We start from the raw sequence: 20,573 nt of genomic DNA, 5'->3' as shown, positions 1-20,573 counted from the left end.
TGTGCCCCCAGCTGTTCCCTTGGAATTTCTCTGCAAATCTGGTTGCACAGTTTGGGTGTATGCAGTTCCTTTTATAGTCTTTCTTCTGCCCTATATTCCTGCCCTGAGAGCCTCCTACTACACTGCTGTGCTGGAAAAGATGAACTTTGGAGTTTTTCCGACTGTGATGCCTCTGTGTTTCACTGGCTGAGTTGCACAGGAAGTTGCTTAGTGTCATTGCTGTTATTTGTGCATCACCTCTGCTGTGATGATGTTTTTAAGGACGCCACAGCTGTAAATGCTCATGAAAACTGCACATTGGAGCAGTCAAGTGGATGAATTTGGAAATGGGTGAAATGGCAATTTGCAAGCATGAGCCTCAGAAATGCAAGTACAACCGCGCTTGTCAATACAGTCTTGAAATTCTGAGAGTTTGGAAACCAACGGCCACATCTTTGGCTTTGCTTCAGTGATCCATGATTTACATCACCTGTGAATCTAGGCTAGCTCTTAAATATCATCGCTTCTCCTCCTCCCCCCCCCCCCCCCCCTGCTTTTGCTGGCTGTTGTTTTTGTTGTTGTTGTTTTTTCCCTTCTAAAAACCCTCATATGTCTTCCTCCTTCCCCGCCACCCTGCAAATAAGCCAGTTTACACAGGCAGCTTTGAATTATTTTGTATTTCATTTGATTTTCTTATTCCTTCCTACTAGAAGCAAATCATGCTGCTTTTGTTAAAAATGAACTAAGTGTCACTTATGTTAAAAGTGAGGACACGGGAAATGAGTTAGAACCAACTTCTGCTTCGTGTAAGTAGACACCTCACTCAGAACACAGATGTTTAGGAAATCTGGGTCTGTGTATGAATCCAGTTGTTGCTTGTGATCTGTATTTGTAAAAACCAGTTTGTCGGAACATATTCAATCCTGAACTATGTCAGAATCTAAAAAGTGAAAATATTTTTTTTCCCGAATGAAAATATATACATTATGTAATAAAATACAAGTATTGTCAGTCTTAATTTATTACATTCTAAAAATACTAAAAAAGAGTGTGAAAAGCTATTTTTTTTTTCATTTGCGTTGGGAAAAAGTATCTTGACAGATAACGATATAAAATTGATATTTCTTTTCTCTGAACACGATATATAGATATATAGCATTTAATAAAGAGATTGGTATTACTGTTAACAATAATTCACTTTTACTTTGCTCAATAGCTACAATTAAGCTACATTTCACTAACAGTCAATTAAAGGAAGGTTTCTAGAAAGTACAGTCAAATTGTCAGGAGAAAAATACTGAAAAAAAGATAATTTTGCTGGTTACCTTTTAAACTATACTAGCATTTTCCGTGAAAAGGAATTTCCAGAACTGGCAGGTGCGTTAGATTTTGCCACGGGATCATCTCTGTCCTGTAGGACCTTTACCTCAGCTTGCAATTGCCTGTTTTTTGGAGCTGTGTCATTACCTGTGACATACATTCTGCAACGTATGAAAAGACATTTTTTTTTTCGTAGTAAATGAGGCTTTCACGTTCCAAGTTAAACAAACAGGCTCGTTTACAACACCCCCCACACCCCACCAGAAGAAAGCAATCGAGGCTGCAGAACTTCCCCGGGAGGATGTTAGAGGGCAGGCATGTAAGAACAGCTCCTCCAAGAACGCCGGCATACCCCTCCTCTTGATATGTTCCTTGGCAAACCAGTGAGCGCCAGCCGCGCTCCGGCAGCGTCCCCAGCGCGTGCCCCTCCCGGGGGTCTGTGGGCTGAGCCACGGTGCTTGCCTGGGGGAGTTAAGGCACTCAGAGGGCTGTCTTAAGGTGTTTAGAGGGCTGAATTAAGGCACTTGGGAGCTCCTTTGTGGATACGGGTGCCAGCATGAGGACTGCCCCCTCTCCCATGGCGGCTGATTTTCGTGATGGCTCTCACTGCACCCCTGCCAGTTGCATCTGCGCCTGGCTCGCACCACCCACATCCTCACGCTCGCACGGACCTGGGACGTGGCTTCCCTGCCTGGCCTGGCCCCACCTGGCCCCGATGGACTTGCTGGGCCATCACTGCACCTCACAGCAGCAGGACTACAAGAAGTGGAACATCATAAGCAAGAGCATGCCACAGGATAACAAATCCATTTTTTTAACTTAAAATTTTGGTTCAGTAGGTTAAAGAAATCTAGAATTTTATGTGAAATGATCCAGGCAATCTTGGAGCCACTTGACCATATCTCATGTCTGAAAACTACCTTATTTAATGGCAAAGCTATTGTAGAAAAAATGAAACATCTTTTGTAAACAATTCCTCTTTCAAGTATCCATTGGAGGAGGGTGGTCTTAAATGAGCACAGAGACTGATGCCATGGATAAGGTGGTAACAGCACTAACAGCACATTTTCAAATGACTCACATGCATTTATAAATAAATGTCAAGGTCCTGGGTTTGACAATCCAAATATTTTAAAGTTTGTTTCTCTTCTTTTTTTATTTCCTCAGCTTCCACTTTTTCATTTGATACTTTTGAAGAAATATCTCTTTACGTGTGAGAATCAAGAAGGAAAAATGAAGTTTTGCTTCTCAAAGCACAGAGTGAAGTTTTCCCACGCTTTGTGTTGGTTAGTATCTATTGATGAATGTGTACCGAACCAAAATTAATGACTTCATCACATGCTCCCACATCATTAAGAAGAAACTATCAGGTATAGTAGTGATACCGAAGCCTATGATTTGGGTCTTTCTGGATCACAGGCACTTATTTTTCTTTTTTCTCCCTTAATGCCAGCTACTCCCTAGGAAAGTATTGTTTTTCAGTCTTCTAGACCTGCTCTTTCTCCTTTATCCTTTCAAGTGTACCACCCTTCTTTTTCAATTTCCAGACATTCGTTTTTATATTCGAGAGTTGTGTTGCAAAAATCTGTCCTGGGGCCTTGGGTCATTCCTTACTGCCTGTTCCTCCAAGGGTCCTGAATAATATCTTACCTCTGCTGAATTATTTCACATTTAAGGTCTTTCTGACCTCTCTTTCTTGGTCCCCACTGAACGCTGCTGAGCTAGTTGCAGCTCTAAGCAGGGTATGATTCACCACATGTTAACACCAGAATGTTAACACCGTGTGTGACTGCAGTGGTCATTTAGCCACATGTGCTGAATGCAATCGTTCTGCATTACCTAGACCCAGGGCCAATTTTATCAGTTGTTTATAAAGCACAATACCAAGCATAACAAAAATCAGGCTTTTATCTTCATTTCTCTTTTTGTCCTTTTCTGAATAAGTTGTGCCTCTTCCTCAGGTCTTGTCTTCATCTGCATTTCTTTCAAACACCTGCTTCATCCTTATTGCTTCTCTAATATTCTTGTTCTTCTAGCTCTTGAACTAATGACATATATGCAGAGCCACTAAAGATAGTTGAAATGAAGTTTCAGTACATAAAATTTCGCCACATGTTGGCTTTATTCAACTGCTTGAATTGAATAGCTTCAGAACTTTGAACTACAACGTTTGTGAGAGGAATTATGAGAGAAACAGAAGCAGTTGTCTAGACTTTAGGTGTCAAAGTCCAAGCGAGCAGAGTCACAGAATGATACGGTCACTCTGGCTGGAAGGCAGCTGAGCTCATCAGTCCAACTCTGCTGCTCAGAGAAGGGTTGACGTTGAGTTCAGACCAGGTAGCTCAGGCCTTTATCCAATGGGGTCTTGGAAACCTCTAAGGATGTAGACAGCACAATCTCTCAGGGCCTAGCTCCGCTGCTGGGCTGTCCTCATGGTGATTTTGTTTTTTCTTATGCTAAGTTAGTACCTCTCCTTTTTCAGTTTATAAGCGCTGTCCCTTATCTGCTTGCTGCCACCAGCCCTGGCGCTGCTGTGCAGAGCTGCCTCCAGCTCCCAGCTTTAGCCTGTGGTGCTGCTGGGCTCTGCTGGGCTCTGCCTACCTGTCTGCCTGTGCAGGGCTCACCCTGGTTCTCGCTGGATCTCACTGGGGTCCTGCCCAGCTCCTTCCCCCTCCCATATGGTCCTCCGGATGGCAGCTCTGCCCTCCAAGGCATTGACTGCTCCCCCAGCTCTGTAATATTTGAAAACATGATGAAGTTCATTTGATCTGCTCATTTGCATCACTGATTAGAGAAGTTAAACAGGATAGGTCCTGGAGTAGACCCCTCCGATACCCACTTATTACCAGCCACCCGGCAGAGTATGATATAATAAATATGATCCTCTGAGCCCAGCCATCAACTGTTCTTTCACCCATCTAGTTGTTCACCCATCCACATGGTAATATCTGGACCTCAATACAAGGATACTGTGAAAACTGCGTCAAAAGCCTTGATTATGTCAAAGTAGAAAACATTCACTGCTCTTTCCTTATCCACAGATCTAGTCATTTTATTATAGAAAGAAATCTGGTGGGTCAGCTGATGTCATGTGGAAAAAAAAGGAATATCAGACAATGTGACACTGCTATGCTCAGTTTATTAAGTGGACCAAGTGAGGGAAGGGTTGTGCCAGGAAAAGCTTTACACACACACGCACACACATACAGTTAACCGAGACCTGCTAACTGCCTGAGGAATCACACCAGTGAGCTAGCACAGTTGAGCCCGGAGGAAAAGGCACTCTTTCCAGCTGCTCTTTATGTCAGGCACTGGCAGGAGGCTTGGCACTAATGTGTTAATGGTTGGACCTAAGGTCTCTGCTTCTAGTAACGTTCTGTCACTTGTTGATCTGTGGCTGATAGCAAGGCTCATCATACTCTGTTCTTGTTTGCATTGTCCTGTCAGCCTTGGCTCATTATGCTCTGTTAGTCACTCTTGATCAGGGTAAGGTCATGACGATCCCATCACATCTATGTTCCATCCTTGACAAATCCATGCTGACTATTCCCAATCATCTTCATGTGCTGGCAAATGTCTCCCCACGGGACTTGCTCTCTAATTCTCCTTTGGACCCAAGAAAGGATTTTCTTTCTCTGAGTAATCCTTCTTCCATATATATTGCCCTTTTTTCAGTGACTGGAAACTTCCTCTGATCTCCGTGACCTTTCCAAGATGAAAGGTTGTGACCTTGCAGTGATGTCAGCCCACACTTTCGGGACCCCTGGATGGAGCCTGTTGAGTTGCACATATTAATAGGAGATCTTCTCAAAAGATCCTAGAATCAATCCTCTTGGAGTATTAGAGTTCATCTCATCCTTGAATACTTTCTCTAGATACAGAGGACTGAAAGACCTTGTCATGGAAGACCAAAGCAAAGAAGGTAATTTTCTTGGTGTTCACTGCCATTACTTCACCCACCTCAGCCTTTTCCTGCCAGTGGGAGGACAGAAACTCTTCTCATTTCCTTTGATGTCCCTTGCTAGTTTCAAACCTAGTTGACCTTCGTTTTCCTAACACTGTTCCTGGAAGCCCAGGTGATGTTTGTATATTTGTGCTTTGTCACCTGCCCCTGCCTCAGCCTCCTGCATATGCTCTTTTGCATATACAAGCAGCCACGCTTGTCTCTTGATACGTCTGTCCTTTTCCATCCACATGGACTGGTCTTGTGCCTGGAAGATGCTGTTGTTAAAGACCTGCCAGCTTCTTTATCCTTCAGAACTGCTTCCCATGGGATCCCCCATTTCAGCTTTGGGTAAGTTGAAATCTGATCCCCTGAAGCCCAGAGTCTATATGCTGCTACTCATCTCCTTCAGGATCTCACGCTTCACTATTTCATGGTCATTATAACCATTGATTACACCTCTACAACCAGTTGTCCCTTTTCAGTGAATATCAGATCAAGCTGTATACCATCCCTGTTTGTCCCACCCAGTAATTTTATCAAAACATTATCCCTAACTTCTTCCAGAAATCTTTTTGACTGTTACATCTCAGCATGCTGTAATGACAGAGTATGTCAGGGTGGTTAAAGTCCCCCTTGAAAACCAGGGTTTCTGAAACAGATGCTTCCTCTGGTGGGATAGACTTCCCCACACTGACTGGGTGGATACACTTCCACTGTAGTGTTACCCTTACTGGCCTGATCTTGACTCACAAGCTTCCTACATGGCCTTCCATGCATCCCTTTGAAAAACATACATTTGAACTCTTCCTTCACATAGGGGGCAACTTCCTCATCTTTTTCTGCCCTGCCTATATTTTCTAAACAGCCTGTATTCAGACATCAGAGAACTCCTGTCGTGAGAGCTGTCCCATCACGTCTCAGCTGTCTCAGGGGTGACACAGGTTTGTGACCGCATGCCGAGTTCTAGCTCCTCTTGCTTTTCTGCAAGGTAAGCCTCCTTTCAACGTGTTTTTTTTTATTTTTCCATGGACTGTTTTGCTCTCACAGCTGTTCCCTATGCCTGTTCCCTCTGACCTCTGCTTCTTCAGTTAATTGCAAGCAGCTTTTATCAGTCCCCAGGTACCTATTTTGGAGGTCTCCTCACCAGACTGGAAAGCCTGTTTGTTGACAAAAGACATTCTTACTCCACTTTGTCAAACAGACCCCTGCTCTTGAGAGCAGTCTTCTTTCCTAAAGAGGGATCCATGATCATAAAGCCAAAGTGCAGAAAGAAATGTCCAACCAGTATCACCTCCTACTTCCTTCTGGTGCCTAGAAGCAGCTGGCTCTGAAGCCAGCTGTGGTAGAGTTTGCTCCCCTTCCCCAATTGTTAAGATACTATACTAGTTATGCAAACTAAGACTTTAAGGCAGAGAAGTAATATATCTCTTGCTACCCAACATCACAAGCTTTCAACCTTCCCTGTCTTGGGAAACTCTAATCACCACTTGCTCAAGTGTAGCCTTTTTAATAAATAAGAAGCATCATCCCTCCCTCTCCTCTCCAATTACTTAGGTTCGTAGATTTTACTGTAAAACATAGGTAGGTCTTGAAGAGTCTGCTCTTGTTTGTATTCTGATATGATTTCATCTTGGTAAGACAAAAATTGTCTTATATGTCTGAGACACACAAATTAGGCAATTTGCATCAACATTTCTTGAAGAAAGAACGGCACTGAATGCAGCTCATGGCCAGTTAACCAGAGTCACTTTCCCTTTTAACTAAGGTTATATTTGGAATAGAAGATATTGCTCAAAAGAAATGTTGATCTTTTCTACAGTAGCCTACTGATAAGAGCTCTTAAACATATTTTCAAAGTAGCCAGAAAATTTGAATGGAGCTGCAATACACACATCTATTTGTTTAGAGCATTAGAACACACTATTCATTCATTAGCTCGATTCCCAAACACGTGAAAAGGCATATGATTGTAATGATATTGTTTCACATATTTTTGTTGCTGTGAAAGACTACCTTAAAGAATCGTTAAAGGTCAATGCCAGGACATAGAACTTTATCAAGCCATCTCATATAGAATATAGAGTGGAAGAAGTTTTTCTATCCAAGTAAACCATCTTTTCATACTTCTTCAGTTCCAGTAGGCTTGTTTAGCTCTGCATATGTGAATAAGCATATTTCATTTTGAGGTTTATTGATGTTTGAGGCTTATATTTTGAGGTTATTGCTTCATATGTTATCTGGTACGTCCTGACAGTACAAAGCAAGACTAATATGAAGAAAAGCAGAATTCTCCTGATTTCTCTTTCCTGAAAAGCAGTGAAATAGGGGATGGGGGGAAGCAGCCTGACAAGTTTTTGTGTTTCTAGTATACAATAAGCAATGTACAGTCAAAACAGCTATCTCAGGGTATCAATAGGCAGATTTCGAGAAGTGGTGCTGGAATTTTATTAGGAGAACATGTGAATGCAGAAGAGCATGAATTTATAATCCAGTGACGAAATAACGCGGCAACAAAGACTACACTGTCATTAGTTGACATTATGCAGATAAATTTCTGTTTACCAGTGGAAACATAACCAATGGGAAATTCTTTAATACAAATATGTTACTCAGTTCAGCATCTGCAGGGGAGCTGATACAAGATGGTTTTAGTGATATTTAACATCCAACATATAGAAATATATAATCATAAACAGCACATAAAAATTTCTTTTCTCCTGGCTGCACAGTTCCAAACTTCAAGCTTTAGCAAATTGCTTCCAGCTAAAAGTGGGGAGGGTCACTATAAACATTTATACCTTAGTGGTCTGTAAAATATTCGATTTGCTGCAGAATTAAGGATAGTGGACCAGTCTCAGATAAGCTAAATCAGCTAACTCTATTGGTTGCAATAAGAGATAGAATTACAAGAAGCCCAAGGGAGCTTTGGCAATTTACAAAGAAGACTTGGCTCATTTAGCTGGGTTAACCTTTTGGATAGTTCTCATTTAAATAATAAGTTCATTTGCTGAAGAGAATACCACAAAAGCAATATTTACTGTTCTAAAAAACCACAGTGACTTCCAGTTCTATTATATATCACCATCATTTATATTCTCTTTTTCTGCTAGAGAGTTTAAAGTCAAACACATGGATGAAACCAAACTCTGTTTAGTGCTGCCTTACAGAACTGGAAATACTGTTGTGAACGAATAAAAGTAAAAGGACTGTTCTGCATAATTGGGGTTATACCTGAAGTTTTGATGCAATTTGAATTATCCAGCATGCTCCCTATATCTTGTCTTGTTGTGCCAGATTTTGGAAATTCCACTCATTTTAAGATGTACCTCAGGATGTAGAGCAAACATTTATTTTACTAGAAAATCATGTAGTTATTTTACTACATTTATGGGCTTGAAATCTGCGTTCATGATAGGTAATTAAAATAGTGTTAACCAGTCATCTGGGTAATAATTTTCTCGTCTTCATCCAGTACACTGAATAATGTTTTTCTCAGATTTTCACTAACCATTCTGCTTTTCAGGTAAGTCTCATTCTGTCTTCACTGGCAGAAAATTCGTGTTGGGTTTAGTGGGAGCAGGACCAACTATAACATCATAAGTAGGAAAAAAAAAGAGAGAAAGGACAAGATTTTTCTGTGAAGTCTTAGATAGCCCGATGAAGTAAAAAAAAAAAAAAATCAAGTACATTCTTAGTTTAGACTAATCAGTATTGTTTTACTTACAGTATTGAATTTACATAATTTATCTCACAGAGGCTATAAAGATTTTGAAGCAGAGTAAGTAATTTCAGTCCTATCTGCTTCACAAAATGTGTTAAATACTGTGCCATTGGACTAAATGAGAGTTTTGGCTGCTGTATTTAAATGTCTGTTATAATAATGATAATAATTTCTGGGCATATTTTCCCAATTGGCTCCTATTTGTCATTCTCGAACAGTATCAATGAGCCTAAGTATGATCTGAAAAATGAAAATGCCTTGCAGTGACTTCTGCAAAGTGGAAAAGTTGAGAAAATTTGGTCTGTGTGGTTCAGGAGTTCACCTTCAGCAGAGAAACTTATATAACTGATTGGAAACTTTATTAATTTCGCAAAACAGTCTAGAGTGCCTAGAGAGAGATCTACAGTTTCAAAATGATGCAGTAGAGGTGACAAATGACTGCCTACAGAGGAATGAGTGAGACCTGGAAGAGTGCAGCAGATGGGTATAAAATGAAAATAAGTAGCAGTTGTCTAAGAGTTTGAAATAGCTCCAAAATAACACACATCACCATTGCCTCTTGAGGATATATACAAGACTTGAGAGCAGTATTTCAGAGAAAACAGTTGACTGACAAAGGCATAAGATTGGCTAGAGCTTCCAGAGCGTAAAGAAAAGCATTTTTTTCCCCTCGGTTTACAGAAAGATTCATACAATGAGCCTGGAGTTAGGAATTTTATTTGTAAGTAACCGCTGATGAAAGCTGACTGTTTTAGCAGCCTAAGACAAAGGAAGTAAACGTGGTTATAGACCCAGCGACAACTGGTATTAAACCTGGCTTTGTGCTGTGAGAGTATACAGAGAAAATAATGTTTTCATCGGCGTATCACAGTGGCAGCCAGGAAGCGTCAAACCCTAAACTTTTTTAGAGTGATAAAAAAGGAAGTTGTCTAACACAATTTCATAGGGTCACTGAATTCGGGGAGGTGATGGATCAGGCCGTGGGGGTCTCTGCACAGAGAGAGTGAGCTTGGAGGAATTCAGATGACCGCCACTGACAGCACCGTGCACCTGCCACCTCGTTGCCTGCTCGCCTGCGGGCGGCTGCTGAGTAAATAAGACTTTTGCTACTGACTCAAAACAACAACAGCAACCCCATAATCCAAACAAACCTGGAATAAAACAAGCCTAAATAATCCGTCTGATTCTGTTGATTTATTTATGAGTTCCTCTTTCCTGACCTTTCAGACTGAATCATCTTCAGGGACGAAGACAGTGTTTGTCTAACACATTTTATCCATTGTAAAGCACCATGAAATTGAAGGCACAAGAGGTCAGATTGTAGTTTGGAGTAAACTGTCATAGCTCCAACAAATTATGCTGTTCAGAATGTAGCCACTGATGTCCAGGGAGCTACAGTGATTTATATTTAGTAAGGATCTAGTCCTGTGTGCTTGAAATAACTGTATACATATTTTTCTCTTTACTGAAATGAGTTTTATTCTCCACTTGAAAAGTAATCTTAAAATGTTATGAGGTGAAAGACCTGTTGGATAACACTTATTGTCATTTCATATTTTATGCCAGGCTTTGAAAATGCAAAAAATACTAACAGAAAATACTGACATTTTTTGCACAAATATGTATTCTTCCATTGATAACCACATAGCATCTGGTCTGCAGCAAATAATTACTGCACTGAGAAATAATGAGCAGTAATTAAGCTTGCCAGATAAAATATTTTGTGGATAATTATTTTGCCAAGGTAATATAATCTCACTTTATAAATTATCTGTGAAGAACAATTACTGACAGATGTCAGTACAGATGAGGTGGGAAACAAAAAGCTCTATGTAAGGAAAGCCTACTATTTATAGAGAAGACACAACTAACTAATAGCTCCTGGCTACAGGGTGAAAGTTTCTCAGAGGCCACTAAAATTAATGGCTGTCTTTCCTTTGCTGAATTGTGGGCAAGGTCCATCACGAATGATAAAAAATTTTAATATGCAGCCACAGAAGGTTTACTCTAAGAAACCTTAAATCCCCTAAGCGTTAAATCCCCCTCCATACCAAAACTTTATGAGTTAGCTAAGTGACTTCAATGAAAAAACATAATTTTTATGTGTTTGGTGGATAGAGATTTTTGCACTCTAACTTAACTTTGTGGTATTTTTTGTCACGTCAGTAGCTTCGGCAGTGTTCTCAGTTGCTGAGTAAGAAGTGACTCCAGACATGTGAGGGACAAGAAGGTGGTTAGGAGTAGTCAGAAAGGATTTAGGAAAGGAAAATATTGCTTAAACAGCCTGACTGATAGCCTTCTGAGTTGACTTGCCTGGTGGATGAGGGGAGAGCAGTGGATGTTATCTACCTTGACTTTAGGAAGGCTTTTGACACTGACTCCCCTAGCATCCTCATAGACAAGCTGATGAAGCACTGGCTAGAGAAGGGGTCAGTAAGATAGGCTGAAAACTTGCTGTACTGCCAGGCTCAGGGTTGGGATCAGTGGCATAAAGCCTGGCTGGAGGCCAGGCATTAGTGTTCCCCCTGGGATCGATACTGGAGCTGTTTAACATCTTCATTAATGACCTGGAAGATGGGAAATTAATGCACTCTCAGCAAGTCTGAAGCCCAGCCAGGAGGAGTGACTACCATGAAGGTAGATCTTGACAGGCTGGGGAAATGGGCTGACAGGAGCCTCGTGAAGGTCAGCAAACCAGGCAAAGGATAACCCCATGGTGGTACATGAGAACTGGTACGCTGCAGGCTGACTGCCTGGATTGCAGCTCGGCACAGAGGGACCTGGGGTCCTGGTGGACAACAAGCTGACCATGAGCCAGCAATGTGCCCTTGTGGCAAAGAAGGCCAATGGTATCTGGGGCTGCATTAGGCAGAGCATTGCCAGCAGCTGGAGGGAGGTGATCCTTTGCCTCTGCTCAGCACTCGAGTGCTGTGTCCAGTGTTGGGCTGCCCAGCACAAGAATGGCATAGATGTCCTGGAGTGAGTATGGCAAAGGGCCACAATGATGAGGAAGGGCCTGGAGCAGTCTGTCATATGAGGAGAGGCTGAGAGAGTTGGGGCTGTTTCGCCGGGGGATCTTACCCATGTGTATAAACCCATGATGAAGGGACTAAAGAAGATGAAGCCAGTCTCTTCTCAGTGGTGCCTCATGACAGGACAAGAGTCAACGGGCACCGGTTGAAAGACAGGAAATTCCACTTATACACAAGAAGACCCTTCTTCACCGTGAGGGTGACTGAGCACTGGGACAGGTTGCCTAGAGCTGTTGTGGCGCCTCCGTCCTTGGAGATATTCACAGCCTGAACAAACATGGTCCTGAGCTGCAGCTGACCATGCATGAGCATGGCATTGGACCAGATGATGTGCAGAGTGTCTGCCAGCCTCAGCGATCTGTGATTCTGTGATTCCGAGAATAGAAACTCCCTCTGAAGCTTAACAACGATCAAGCACCAGGTTTGAGATTCATAACATCTAGCTGCAGTTGTCAACATCTAAACTAGTTACTATAGGCTCATTTTATAGTCAACTGAAAGAAGCAGATCTTTTCAGAAAGCAAGGTATTATGTTCTAATAAATATACCAAACAAGTCAGATGAGTCCTGTTCCGTCAGCACCTATTTCCCACCATTTTCTACAAAGGTAACCAAAGAAAAGTAATGTGAATGTAAAAAAGAAAAGTCAGTTGACATGAATCTATCCTTGAGCTCCTAACTACTAGTTTTATTCAACAAATCCTATTGACATTATTTCTGTTGTACATTAGAAATCAGTTTTTTAAGTGCAAAAGTTTTACTGTTTCAATTAGACTGTAAAAAGATCAAAAAAAGTCTCTTCAAGACATTTAAAATATTTTTCTTCAAATTATTCATAAGAATCAATTAGTGTATTACTTTGAATAAAAGCATATGATCGTAGTCATGTTCTTTGGGAGGCTGTAAACCCAGACATACTCTTAGCATTTTTGTTAAAGTAAAATATCAGGCTCCTTTATTATTAGGCACGATGGTGATATATGTAAGATTTGCATGACAACAGCAATGTGATAGTTTGCATTATCATTTTCAAATCAAACCTTAAATGAAGTTTGTTTGTAAATTTGCTTTACAAAGCCCTAAAAACATACTTTTTGAAGAATATGATGATGAATAATAGCAAAATACAATGATTTTTTAACTTAGGAATCTCTCCAGTTATTTTCTCTCCAAAGACATTTATTGCTATGATAATGATTGATAATGCCAACAATTTATTTTTAAAAATATATACTCTAAAACATGGAAATATGGATATTGTCATGAGTAATATTTGAGCTCCTGCAGTTTGTACTGCCTTACTTCAGAGATAGATGGCAGCCAACGTTCGGATAGTATTCTAGTATTTACCCAAAATTCTATACTAGGTTAGTTATTTTGCAGGTATTAGACGTGTTGAATATGATTCAGCAAGACTTGGTTCCGAGGATTACTAAATAGCAGACACTAGTATTAATTTGCGATGGCACTACAGTGTGAATTATAGTGCCCAGAAGGGCACTCTGTCTTGAATGTTAGATGATGACAGACATCTAATGCTGGAGAAAGCTGCCTGGATGCCATAAAAAGAAGGAACAACTAGATACAAGAGGTTTCAGAAAGCAGGTAGGTTTGTAGGATGAGTTTTCAGTGTTAAGTCATTCTGGTAGCACACAGGCTACTGTCCTGGATTGGGGTCTCAATACAGAGCATGGGCCAAAATAAGCCCTTATCTGGGACTGACCCAGCTGCAAGAAGCTTCCTTGGGAGACAGGGACCCAATTTTCTGTGGCAAATTCCTGTACGGGGTTTGTAACTTGAGTAAAGGTGGAGCTGATTTACTCATAACCAGATAAAAAATATGTACACTCCAAACCGGTAACAAATCTCTTTCACTATTTCCCAGTTTTGTTCCGAGTCATATGAAAAACATTACAAATTAGGAATATTTGAATTAAAAGAAAAAAGGAGGAACTACTTTGGCCTTTTTCCCGTACCTCTGACATAAGTGACACTTTTACCATCTTCTCCTCTGGGTTATATACAAGCAGTGTCTCGGACAAGAGTGCTAGCCTTCATTGGACTTGTATCATTAAAGAATTTATTAGACTGTTCTTTTCAGTGTATCTAAATTCCTTTGGGCAGCAATGATATGGTAGAGTCGTATTTTATGTAGCTGTGAAATTCTAGGAAAGTTATTTCTGTTTTATACAACATGAAGTAAGATTAAATTCATATGTCCCTAGCCCAAAGCAATCCCATCTTAAAAAACAGTTTAAGCAAAGATTTCCTTTACCAATTTAATTCATTATCATTCTGCAAAATCCACAAAATTCTCAATAATTAAATACCAGGAATTATGGCTATGTATCTGAAATAATTGAAATATGTTTCATTACCTGAGTTTCAGTTAAAGCACATTGTAATAAGGGAAAGCTTATAGGCAGATAGACAGAAAACAGACTCAAAACAGTAGACACAGTATATTTCTAAAAAATGTCAAGTGTCAGTGAATGATGTGGATAACATGAATGTGAAAAAATACTGTCAGGGTAGCAAAATCTTATAAGAACATTTAAAATAAGCATAAAGAGTGTACTAAGATAGCATGTACTTTATTAAAGCAGCGTGATAAAATCAACACTGGTAGGTTAGTGCTGGTACAAATTAAGAACCCTGAGGCAAATCTAATTTAAGTGAGAGACTAAACTGGTCCTTTGCTGGTCCTAGTATCAGCAAGAAGAGCAAAATAACATAATACTACTATTTCTACTTAATCCTCCATAAAATGTCCTACATTGTGTTACTGAGTAAACCCTGTATAGCTGGAAAACAAATCTCAATCATTAATTAATGTGCTCAGACCCTCCTTCACAATTTGTTATTGATGCAAACACTCAGGAAAGTGAGCAAGCAAACAAGTGAGCTATCCGTATTTTCACATCCAGGCGTAAGAAAGAACTCAGGCTGGCTTTATCTTGGACAGGAGAAGGGCATCAGCTCAGCTGCATCAGAAGCTTCTTTGCATCCAGCTTGCTACTGTGCAAGTGATCTCTTCTCGTAGCCACTGTGACTCCCAGAGGTGAGAGCAGAAAAAGAGAGAAGTTGTTTAAAGAAACCACTGGCATCCATACACACCTCAATGCCTTTCAATTAAACCACAAAGAATGAGAAGAAAAAGGTAGAACAATTACTTTGTTTTATATTGGTGCAATTGGTTTGACTATTTTCACCAAACAGGAGGAGAACAAACTTTAAAAATGACTAAGATTTAAAGTAAGATAAAAGACATTTGATTTTTCTCTAATAACACATATAGATTCTATACAAATTAAGTCAGACTAATACTACATAGCAACAGAATGTCAGCCAAGCTAAAATTACTGGTAATTATTCAACATCTTGTTTTAAAGAATTTAGAACATATTTGAATTGGAAAAGGCAATAGAGACTTTGTGTAATGGCTTTAAGCTCTGTCTTACTCTTCATGAAGAATTTAAGATGTTTTTAAAATTAAAATTGCCGATTCCTCCCTTAGTTTTTTCCCCCTATATTTTGTATAAATATCCCATTAGATCTTAAACTACTGAGCACTGGCAGAAATTATATGTGTTCACTGGAGAAAATAAATGTTTAGAGGCTTTTTTTTTTTTTTGGGGGGGGGGGGGGAGGTCATGTGAGGGCTGGAGTAGAAGATTGGAATTCTTACAGGTATTAAGACAAATATGGGCAGGCCTTGACACCAGTCATGAGTTTATCTCATGGAAGAGGTTTATTACAGAATACCAAACAGGAAATATGTGAAATAAAAAGGAGGAAAGTTAGACACTGCCAAATTTCTACTCTTATGAAAGGGCATTTGAAACAAAGATCTTTATTTCATGTCCTATGGTAAGATCTGACATCTTTGTCATAAAAGAGGTTTCTGTACTAATCATTCACACTAAGGTCATCTCAAGGATGGAAAACGAGTACTGATTTCCATGTGATAAAATTGAACCTTGCTAAATTAAGATTATAGATTACTTGTTTGCTGGGGCTACTTCAATCCACTTCAATCCCTAAAGTACACTACTGTTCCCTGAAAGACACTAAGAGCCTGACTTTTAGAGACACTGGGCACTCTGAACTCAAGCTTTTCTTTGGTTCGGAGCTCGGTTTGCTCTCTCATTCTAAAGCAACATTTGAAGAAAGCTGTGGTGCATGATGCAACATATTATGGACACAGAAGCTGTATTTGTTTTAGACAAGAACCAAAGCAATGAATGAAAGTGCTCCCAACCATCAAATAAAAATAATCCTATTCTGTTCCCAGGTGAAATGGGGCTGCTTGGAGCTATTTTTAGAATGCATTCAGGAATCATATTATAAGATGTCAAATGTATAAACGCCACAATCAGCTTTCAAAAACACTTCAAAGTAGTAAAGAAAAATGAAAGGAAGAATAATTTCACTGTTGTTTACAGTTGTTATACTGTGAAAAATACAGTGAAAAAATAATCCTTTCTATTTGATCAGTTAATACAAAAGTTTTCAGAGGAAGTGTAATGAGATTGCTCTTAAACAAGAAAACTGAGCACTTGGGTTGCTATCAATATATTATTCCTCTAATCGTACCATGCTGGATTTGTCATTGCGCCCAAGAATACTTCAACATCATGAGTTCAGTAGGAAACAGAGTAATGAACTGTGCTCATCCTACTCAAGGACGTCATCCCTCATAGAAGCGTGCAATTGGATTTATTGTTAGGAATACCAGAAGCAAAAATACATTTATTTCTTATGGGACCTCCTGTGAAAAAGGAAGATAAAAATCAGCCAAAAAAAGACCCGAAACAAAAAGATGTTGAACATTTATGCAAATCAGTAATTCTTGCACAGACAATGACACTATATGAACAAAAAATAGTTATGTGACTATGAACCTGAATAGTCAGCACTAAAAGTCTCTCACTATTTATAAAACAAATAGAAACGTAACTGGAATGCATTTTCCAAATTAGACGGAAAACATTAACTTAGCTTTTTGCAAATATAATATAACTGTAATCAAAAGTTGCACTTACACAAATTATGAAATATCCTGTGGATTTTGTTCTTTCTCCAGCACAGACGTTTATAAAATTGAAACAACATTCTTGTAGTCCTGTACTGAGTGGACTGAATTCATTGTACAAATAAGATTTTGCCAAAAAAAAACAAAAACAAAAAACTTTAATTGTGTTATTGCTGAATACATCCTAGTGTATACTTGCATCAGAGTAATTTCCTACTCAAACTCTTCCTCCATCTAAAGCTATGAAGTGAAGAGAAATGTACTACATTAGAGGACATGGAGGACAGCTTTGTGTCCAGCAATTCAAAGATTCCAGTCTAAATAAATCTTTAATCTTTACTAGTGAAAAAAATCTGTCTAATCTTTAGATTTTTAACACTTTGAGGCTTTAGTGCAATTATCTACATATAATCTGGGATGCAGCATACTCATGTGCAAGTATAGCGTATTTACTTTACTGTGGGAATTTTAGAAGTGGCCAAATTATAACGTAATCTACAAATTAATCAATTATAGTTTCTCGGAATGAGACTTAGTGTGACGTGCCACTAGAGGGGCGTCCGGGATTCTTTCGTATTCTGGGGTTAGTTGCACTGAACTCGAGAGATCCTTCTTTGTCAGATGTAAGAATTTATTAGATCTAAGCGGTTCTACACATACGACGGACACTGGACAACACTAAACCATCAACGGCAGACAATCTACAAGTATAACAAAGCTAAGGAGTATAGTAAAGAATTAAAAACACACACATATCAGAGCTCTATGGTTAAGCCACAGAAGCACAGTACAAGGACTGCTCTCGGATGCACGGTATAATGACTGCTCTCGCCCTTTCCTTGTCCTTATGGGCCACCCCTCCGGTAGAGTTTTCCCCGGATTGTTCTCACCACGCTCGAGCTGCGCCAAGAGGATTCAGGTTCTCTCTGGCAGTTGGCATCAGGGGCGTCCCCGCTGATGGGTGGGTTGTCGGGTCCGCAGGCCAGCTGACGGTGAGTCCGAGTCCACACAGAGGTATGTGGCTTACTGTCTTTTATCCTTCCCGGGCTTAGTTCATTAATCAGTGCCAGACCATAGCTGGACAATGGAACAGATGGTCTCAGGTGATAACAGTGTGGATGCCGACAGGATGGTCAACAGGATGCTTGTCAGTACATTCAGCAGCTATCAGTGCGCATGTTTAACAGTTGCACGTTTAACAGCTGTCAGTGCGCACAGTCAGCAGCTATCAGTACGCAATTCCAAGGTACCTAGATGCTTACAGTGTGAGTCTGCAGTGTCACTTCTCCTTTGCTGACTCAGTTTGCTCTGCACTCATGAGGCTACGGCAACCCCACAGTGTGGTGGCTCTGGCCGTGGTGCACCCGGGGTTCCTAAACTCTTGGGGAGCACCCCAGAGCAAACCCCTCTTCTACGGGCTGCACCATCCTGAGTCCCACGCTTGCCTATGTGGCGCCTATCACTTAGCTATGTAAGTTTTCTTTGATTAAGCTCTCTTCTTGCATGCAAGCATTTATTCCTTTGAGCTACATAATCAGAAAAAAATAACACAACAATTTTTGATTTTATATTTTAACTATATACTCTAAACACAGGACAAAATTATCAAATAACATATGTACAAACCGATATCTTTCATCTAATAAAGAGGTCAAGACTTTTTACAGTATTCTGTCAAACATTTTCTGAAATGCTCCAATAGTTGGCAAGGGTCTCATCACTCCCTGTTCTCCCATTGTATAGATATTTAAGCATATCAGTTAGTCTGATTAATAAATGGATTATTTCTAACTTGTCTATGTGTTTCCCTAATTCCAAGTTTTTACGCAGATTTCTTCATACAAGTTATTCCTAATGGAAGTCCCTATTTTGCTCCCCAGATTTTTATGTTTGCTTTGGGTTTAGCTCTGTCTGAACAAGGTTTTGTACTGGATTTTTCTTTACCTGAAGAAGTACATTCTTAATTAGAAGGAGAAGTAAATTTTAAATAGCCAAACAGAAAAAAGTTGCATTTTCATTTTTTTACTCTTTCATATTTGTCTTATGAAATGCTGTTTCAAAATAGCTATTTCAAAAGCACTGTAATAACGTGGTCTGTCTTATGTAGTTACAGTGCATAACACACATTATGGTCAAGTGAAGCCAAGCGAGGTCAAGTGAATAATCAATAAATGGCTCCTTTATCTGTTTTGATGTGGTTACTAAATAATTTGCCTAGTGCTCATTAATTGGTCTTAACATAGCAGTCCAGTATTTTTTCTTTACATCATCCAGATTGGCTTCTCTCTTAATATCTTGTGCGTGTTGCTAACAGTGTCTGTGGCTGAAAATATTTTTCCACACTCCTATTTTTGTGGCAAAAAAGAAGACGGATTATTTACATCTTGTGCATAGCAGTCAACACTGCATTTAATTTAAACAAAACTTTAAACTCACGAAGAGAAAACGAAAATCCATATCATGTGCTTCTGATTTCATCTGAAGGGAGTAATCCTTGCTGTTAAAATAATAATTATTAAAAATCCAACACACACATGCGCACATGCAGGACAAGAAAGGAGACCTGCTGTTGCAGTACCATATAGCTGCCAGATTTTTCATGTGACTGTTGTAAGCGAAGGAATCCTACTTCCAAGCTGTACTTCTTTTTCTGATTCACTCTTCTAAATCCTATGTGATTCTCAGGAAAACTTAAGAACAGTGACCTTAGTGCATTATTCTAATTATGTAATCATTTGGTAACTTAAGAGTAAAAAGGTCTGCTTTCTTCACAGACACATACCCTTGCTCTCTTTGTTGTGGCACTGCCATGGCTTTCTGGAAGACTACATGGTTTAGATCCAACTTCATAACCAGCTGAAGACTATCTAGCACCATGCTGCTGCCTACAAGAGAAGTTCTAATCCCCCCACATTATCTCTACTTGTGTGTCCCTCCTTTGTAGTGTCTGTATTTCACAAGATCACAGCACAGTTCAGGCTGGCAGGACCTCAGGAGGTCCCCAGTGCACCCCATGCCGAAAGCAGGCCTAGCTATGGGGACAGACTAGGTCCCTCAGAGCTTTACTCCATAAGGGCTTGACAACCCCTCCAGGTTACTGACAGGTCCCTGCAGTATGCTATTGTCTATAATCTTTATCAGTAAAAAATTTCATGAGTAGCTTTTTACTTTTACTGCTTTGGTAGGACATCACCTTGCTTTTGGCATCCCTCAAATCCAGCCGGGTATTTTAATGCCATCCCTGTATGACCAAGCAGTGTTCCTGTATTCCTGCTTTGTTGCCTGCTCCTGCCTCCACCTCCTGTATGCTCCCTTTTTTCAGTTGGAGTTTCATAATGTGTATCCAGTTGGTCTGCTGATACGCCTGGAGGAGGCTATTCTTACAGAATTGCCAGTTATCCTGAGCTGCTTGAGCTTTCAGAGCTGCCTCCCATGGTATCCCCTGTACCAGATCCTTGGGTGAGTTCAAATGTGACCACTTGAAGCCCCGCATCTGTACTCTGCTACCGGCCTCGCTCGCACCCTTCAGGAGTTTGAACT

This window comes from Struthio camelus, chromosome Z, assembly GCF_040807025.1.
Source record: "Struthio camelus isolate bStrCam1 chromosome Z, bStrCam1.hap1, whole genome shotgun sequence".
Taxonomy (NCBI): Eukaryota; Metazoa; Chordata; class Aves; order Struthioniformes; family Struthionidae; genus Struthio; species Struthio camelus.
Note: the sequence above shows the minus strand (reverse complement) of the source record.